Genomic DNA, 7,500 nt, shown 5'->3' on the forward strand with positions numbered 1-7,500 from the left:
CGCGGCTCGAAAGTGTCAACCTGTTTTAAAAGTCATCGCTATGCCGGCACAGGTGACTTTCAAGTTAAAGAGTTCTCTTTATTGGCTTTCAAAAAAATCTGCAAAGTGTCACAGAGATTTTGAGAAACTCTTTTTTTTCTTTATATTATTATAATATAATATAATGTGTATATGTTTTCGAAAAGCATCCACCAGCAATCCATGGTGAGCCTCTCTCTGCTGGCAAGCTCCTCCTGCCTGAGCCCGACGCTGTCGAGGCTCAACACGATTTCAGACTGACAAAGAGTTCGAAAATTGCCGCCTGATGTAGCTTTAAATGCTGACAGGTGACTTCCGAGTGCTCTTGTAAAGGTCTCCGCTTTGAAATTGAGAGCCTTCTGCCAAGTGTCACTTTTTCAGGCACTCTTAAAGTGCACCTGGGCTGTCAGAGAAAGCTCTGAAAATCGTGTTCTCGAAAATCTCCGGGTACCCGACCAATCCCTAGGTGCCCGAATGACAAGTGTCAATTCGGCAGGACGGCCTCCCACCTCCGGCCGCAGATGCGTCACTAAATCCCCGCAACGGGGGCTTTCTCATTTCGGCATAGGGGCTTCCGCGGCCAACTCATTAACCTGTGCTCGGACTTTTTGTGCCACAAGTGCAAGGGACCGTTTGCCGGCAGCTACTCGCACCCCCCCGCCCAGGGGGGGAATCCTCTGACCGGAGATCCGAAACGCCGGCCGAATCCATCCCCGTCGGACTTCCGAAGGGGTTCCCTCGACCGACTGACTTCCGAACTCCTTTCTGGGCTTAAACGGGTGGAATTCGGACCCTCTCGCAAGGGAGCCGAAGCCCGCCAGCCCCGGGAGGCCTCGGGGCCGCCGTTTTCAAGCCCGACCAAAAAACCCGAAAAATGGGGAAAAATGGGAAAAATTCCCACTCCCAAAAGGCTTAAAAGTCGGTTGGGCGGCAGCCCGGGTCGGTCTCTGCAGACCTGGAGGCGCTAGACACAAGTCTGGTAAACAGGCTAAGTCTCGACATGCCACCTCTTACTATCCTGCAGGTACCCCGCCAATCCCCCCGGAACCGGCTGGCAATTGGCGAATCAGCGGGACGAATTTGAATTCGTGACCGACTCTCTGACACCGAATCGCCGCAAACGCGTTTCGATTTTTCGGCTTCGGTACCTCCCATCAGACTTTGACTGGCCATATCTCCGGACTCACGTGTCGCAGCCGGGACCTTCAGGTACCGTTCGACGCGTCTAACCCTGCCCCGTCGAATGGCGCCCCTCGCGGTGTGGTCCGATTTCCGCATTTTGGTCAGATTTGCCTCCAAAGTTTTCAGATTGAGTTGACGAATGCCCCCTACGGGGTAACCTCTTGCCCTTTCGGACCTGGTCCCTGTGACTTAATTTCCGCCTTTTGCTCAATCGTTTCCCCATTTATAATTAATTTTAAAAATCGGGTTACTCAGTTCTGGTTTACCAGTTCCCTCTTCGGACTTAGTTTTTGGTTAATCATTTCCGGTTCACCAGTTCCCGTTTTGGACTTAGTCTCTGCGGGCCGTTTCTCATCTTTTGGTTCATCAGTTCCCCTCTTTTAATAATTTTTTGGCTGCTTTCGTTTGATACTTTCCCTGCCTTCTGGGTAACTTTTCCCCCTTAGGACTTCATCGCCGCACATAATTTTCGACTTCTGGTTGATCATTTCACCCCTTTTAATCATTTTTGCAACTTTTGGTTAACCATTTCCCCCAGCTTCTGGTTAACCATTTCCCCTTTGGGACTTAGTCTCTGAGCATTCTTTTGGGATTCTGGTTAACCATTTGCCAATTTTTTTAAAATGTTGCCGCTTTTGTTTAATGCTTTCTGGTCAACCTTTCCCTCTTTCAGACTTCACCGCGGCACATTGCTTCAGCCTCCTGGTTAATCATTTCACCCCTTTTAATCATTTTTGCAACTTTTGGTTAACCATTTCCCCCAGCTTCTGGTTAACCATTTCCCCTTTGGGACTTAGTCTCTGAGCATTCTTTTGGGATTCTGGTTAATCATTTGCCAATTTTTAAAAAATGTTGCCACTTTTGTTTAATGCTTTCTGGTCAACCTTTCCCTCTTTCAGACTTCACCGCGGCACATTGCTTTAGCCTCCTGGTTAATCATTTCACCCCTTTTAATCCTTTTTCCCACTTTGGGTTAAGCAGTTCACCCTGCTTCTGGTTAACCATTTCCCCTTTGGGACTTAGTCTCTGAGCATTCTTTTGGGATTCTGGTTAATCATTTGCCAATTTTTAAAAAATGTTGCCGCTTTTGTTTAATGCTTTCTGGTCAACCTTTCCCTCTTTCAGACTTCACCGCGGCACATTGCTTCAGCCTCCTGGTTAATCATTTCACCCCTTTTAATCATTTTTGCAACTTTTGGTTAACCATTTCCCCCAGCTTCTGGTTAACCATTTCCCCTTTGGGACTTAGTCTCTGAGCATTCTTTTGGGATTCTGGTTAATCATTTGCCAATTTTTTAAAAATGTTGCCGCTTTTGTTTAATGCTTTCTGGTCAACCTTTCCCTCTTTCAGACTTCACCGCGGCACATTGCTTTAGCCTCCTGGTTAATCATTTCACCCCTTTTAATCATTTTTGCAACTTTTGGTTAACCATTTCCCCCAGCTTCTGGTTAACCATTTCCCCTTTGGGACTCAGTCTCTGAGCATTCTTTTGGGATTCTGGTTAATCATTTGCCACTTTTTTAAAAATGTTGCCGCTTTTGTTTAATGCTTTCCCTGCTTTCTGGTCAACCTTTCCCTCTTTCAGACTTCACCGCCGCACATTATTTTCGACTTCTGGTTAATCATTTCACCCCTTTTAATCATTTTTTGCCACTTTTGGTTAACCATTTCCCCCAGCTTCTGGTTAACCATTTCCCCTTTGGGACTTGGTCTCTGAGCATTCTTTTGGGATTCTGGTTAATCATTTGCCACTTTTTTAAAAATGTTGCGGCTTTTGTTTAATGCTTTCCCTGCTTTGTGGTCAACCTTTTCCCCTTTAGGACTTCACCGCGGCACATTGCTTCAGCCTCCTGGTTAATCATTTCACCCCTTTTAATCATTTTTGCAACTTTTGGTTAACCATTTCCCCCAGCTTCTGGTTAACCATTTCCCCTTTGGGACTTAGTCTCTGAGCATTCTTTTGGGATTCTGGTTAATCATTTGCCACTTTTTTAAAAATGTTGCCGCTTTTGTTTAATGCTTTCCCTGCTTTGTGGTCAACCTTTTCCCCTTTAGGACTTCACCGCGGCACATTGCTTCAGCCTCCTGGTTAATCATTTCACCCCTTTTAATCATTTTTGCAACTTTTGGTTAACCATTTCCCCCAGCTTCTGGTTAACCATTTCCCCTTTGGGACTTAGTCTCTGAGCATTCTTTTGGGATTCTGGTTAATCATTTGCCAATTTTAAAAAAATGTTGCCACTTTTGTTTAATGCTTTCTGGTCAACCTTTCCCTCTTTCAGACTTCACCGCGGCACATTGCTTTAGCCTCCTGGTTAATCATTTCACCCCTTTTAATCATTTTTGCAACTTTTGGTTAACCATTTCCCCCAGCTTCTGGTTAACCATTTCCCCTTTGGGACTTAGTCTCTGAGCATTCTTTTGGGATTCTGGTTAATCATTTGCCAATTTTTAAAAAATGTTGCCGCTTTTGTTTAATGCTTTCTGGTCAACCTTTCCCTCTTTCAGACTTCACCGCGGCACATTGCTTCAGCCTCCTGGTTAATCATTTCACCCCTTTTAATCATTTTTGCAACTTTTGGTTAACCATTTCCCCCAGCTTCTGGTTAACCATTTCCCCTTTGGGACTTAGTCTCTGAGCATTCTTTTGGGATTCTGGTTAATCATTTGCCACTTTTTTTAAAATGTTGCCGCTTTTGTTTAATGCTTTCCCTGCTTTGTGGTCAAACTTTTCCCCTTTAGGACTTCACCGCGGCACATTGCTTCAGCCTCCTGGTTAATCATTTCACCCCTTTTAATCATTTTTGCAACTTTTGGTTAACCATTTCCCCCAGCTTCTGGTTAACCATTTCCCCTTTGGGACTTAGTCTCTGAGCATTCTTTTGGGATTCTGGTTAATCATTTGCCAATTTTTTTAAAATGTTGCCACTTTTGTTTAATGCTTTCTGGTCAACCTTTCCCTCTTTCAGACTTCACCGCGGCACATTGCTTTAGCCTCCTGGTTAATCATTTCACCCCTTTTAATCATTTTTGCAACTTTTGGTTAACCATTTCACCCAGCTTCTGGTTAACCATTTCCCCTTTGGGACTTAGTCTCTGAGCATTCTTTTGGGATTCTGGTTAATCATTTGCCACTTTTTTAAAAATGTTGCCGCTTTTGTTTAATGCTTTCCCTGCTTTGTGGTCAACCTTTTCCCCTTTAGGACTTCACCGCGGCACATTGCTTCAGCCTCCTGGTTAATCATTTCACCCCTTTTAATCATTTTTGCAACTTTTGGTTAACCATTTCCCCCAGCTTCTGGTTAACCATTTCCCCTTTGGGACTTGGTCTCTGAGCATTCTTTTGGGATTCTGGTTAATCATTTGCCAATTTTTAAAAAATGTTGCCACTTTTGTTTAATGCTTTCTGGTCAACCTTTGCCTCTTTCAGACTTCACCGCGGCACATTGCTTTAGCCTCCTGGTTCATCATTTCACCCCTTTTAATCATTTTTGCAACTTTTGGTTAACCATTTCCCCCAGCTTCTGGTTAACCATTTCCCCTTTGGGACTTAGTCTCTGAGCATTCTTTTGGGATTCTGGTTAATCATTTGCCACTTTTTAAAAAATGTTGCCGCTTTTGTTTAATCGTTTCCCTGCTATGTGGTCAACCTTTTCCCCTTTCAGACTTCATCGCCGCGCATTGTTGTCGACTTCTGGTTAATCATTTTTCCCCTTTAAATCTTTTTTTGCCACTTTTGGTTAACCATTTCACCCAGCTTCTGGTTAACCATTTGCCCCATTTTACTGAATTTTTCCGCTTTGGTTTAATCATTTCCCTGCTTTCTTGTCAACCTTTTCCCCTTTTGGACTTCGCCGCCGCACTTTGCTTTTGCCTTCTGGTTAAACATTTCTCCCCTTTTAATCCTTTTTCCCACTTTTGGTTCACCAGTTCACCCAGCTTCTGGTTCACCATTTCCCCTTTGGGACTTAAGTCTCTGAGCATTCTTTTGGGATTCTGGTTAACCATTTGCCACTTTTTAAAAAATGTTGCCGCTTTTGTTTAATGCTTTCCCTGCTTTCTGGTCAACCTTTTCCCCTTTAGGACTTCACCGCGGCACATTGCTTTAGCCTCCTGGTTAATCATTTCACCCCTTTTAATCCTTTTTCCCACTTTGGGTTGGACAGTTCACCCAGCTACTGGTTAACCATTTCCCCTTTGGGACTTAAGTCTCTGAGCATTCTTTTGTGATTCTGGTTCACCATTTGTCCCTTTTTAAAAGATATTGCTGCTTTTGATTAAACCTTTCCCTGCTTTGCGGTCGACCTATTCCTCTTTCAGACTTCATCGCCGCACCTTGTTTTCGACATCTGGTTCAACATTTCTCCCCTTTTAATCCTTTTTCCCACTTTTGGTTAAGCAGTTCACCCAGCTTCTGGTTCACCATTTGCCCCTTTTTACTGAATTTTTCTGCTTTTGTTTAATCATTTCCCTGCTTTGCGGTCGACCTATTCCTCTTTCAGACTTCATCGCCGCGCATTGTTTTCGACATCTGGTTAAACATTTCTCCCCTTTTAATCCTTTTTCCCACTTTTGGTTAAGCAGTTCACCCAACTTCTGGTTAACCATTTGCCCCTTCTTACTGAATTTTTCCGCTTTTGTTTAATCATTTCCCTGCTTTATGGTCAACCTTTTCCCCTTTAGGACTTCGCCGCCGCACTTTGCTTTCGCCTTCTGGTTAATCATTTCACAACATTTTAATCCTTTTTCCCACTTTTGGTTAAACAGTTCACCCAGCTTCTGGTTAACCATTTGCCCCTTTGGGACTTAAGTCTCTGAGCATTCTTTTGGGATTCTGGTTCACCATTTGTCCCTTTTTAAAAGATATTGCTGCTTCTGTTTAATCCTTTCCCTGCTTTGCGGTCAACCTTTTCCTCTTTCAGACTTCATCGCCGCGCATTGTTTTCGACATCTGGTTCAACATTTCTCCCCTTTTAATCCTCTTTCCCACTTTTGGTTAAGCAGTTCACCCAACTTCTGGTTCACCACTTGCCCCTTTTTACTGAATTTTTCTGCTTTTGTTTAATCATTTCCCTGCTTTCCGGTCAACCTTTCCCTCTTTCAGACTTAATCGCCGCACATTGTTGTCGACTTCTGGTTGATCAGTTCACCCCTTTTTTATCCTTTTTCCCACTTTGGGTTAAGCAGTTCACCCAGCTTCTGGTTAACCATTTGCCCCTTTGGGACTTAAGTCTCTGAGCATTCTTTTGGGATTCTGGTAAACCATTTGTCCCTTTTTAAAAAATGCTGCTGCTTTTGTTTAATGCTTGCCCTGCTTTGCGGTCGATCATTTCACCCCTTTTAATCCATTTTTGCCACTTTGGGTTAAACAGTTCACACAACTTCTGGTTCACCATTTCACATTTCGGAACTTTTATTCCCACCATTACTTTGGGCTTCTGGTTCATCATTTCACGCTGTTTTACAAATCTTTGCCGCTTCACTTTTAATCCACAAACCGGGGCTCGCTTTCGGGTGGGGGGGGGGGGGGGGGGGTAGCGGGTTTGGGCCGGGCACTCCACATCCCGGTGTGCGACCGGGTTCGTTCTGGTACCGCTCGGTGCCCCTCGTCCTGCTCTTGCCGCGGAAGCAAACCAGACGACCGTCGGTCTCACGCCCGAGGGGAGAGGAGGCGGAAAGCGGTTTGCAGCCTTTCGCTGTACCTCCGGCGGGCAGCGCCGCACCTCCGAGTGCTCGGTACCGTTCGCTGCACCTCGTCCGGCCGCACGCAGCGAGCCAAACCCGGAGGAAATCGGCCTGTGCCTTCTCGAGATATGGGCCTCCGGGTGGGACGGACAAACCGGGGCCCCGAGCTCGCTTTCGGCGGCCCGGCACTCGACTTCCCGGTGTCCGAACGTGATCCTTCCGGTACCCTTCGGTGCCCCTTGCCCGACTCTAGCTCCCGTGCTGAAGCGGAGTCGGTCGGCCTGACGGCCTGCCGAGTTAACCAGCGGAAAGCGGTGCGCAGCCTTTCGCTTGCAGCTCCGGCGGGCAGCGCCGCACCTCCGGCTGCTCAGTGCCGTCCGCTGCTCCCCTTCCGGCTGCACGCAGCGAACCATACCCGGAGGAAATCGGCCTCGGCCTTCCGGAGATATGGGCCTGCGAGTGGGACCAATAAATCGGTGCACATTTCCGGCTCGGTTTCCGGCCTCGGCACTATCAGTTCACGCCGTCCGACCGACGTCGTTCTGGCACGGTTCCGTTGCTCCTTGATCCGGTCCAGCCACGGTAATCAGCCGAAGATGGTGGGGGGGGGACAC

The sequence above is a fragment of the Heptranchias perlo genome, unplaced genomic scaffold, assembly GCF_035084215.1.
Source record: "Heptranchias perlo isolate sHepPer1 unplaced genomic scaffold, sHepPer1.hap1 HAP1_SCAFFOLD_546, whole genome shotgun sequence".
NCBI lineage: Eukaryota > Metazoa > Chordata > Chondrichthyes > Hexanchiformes > Hexanchidae > Heptranchias > Heptranchias perlo.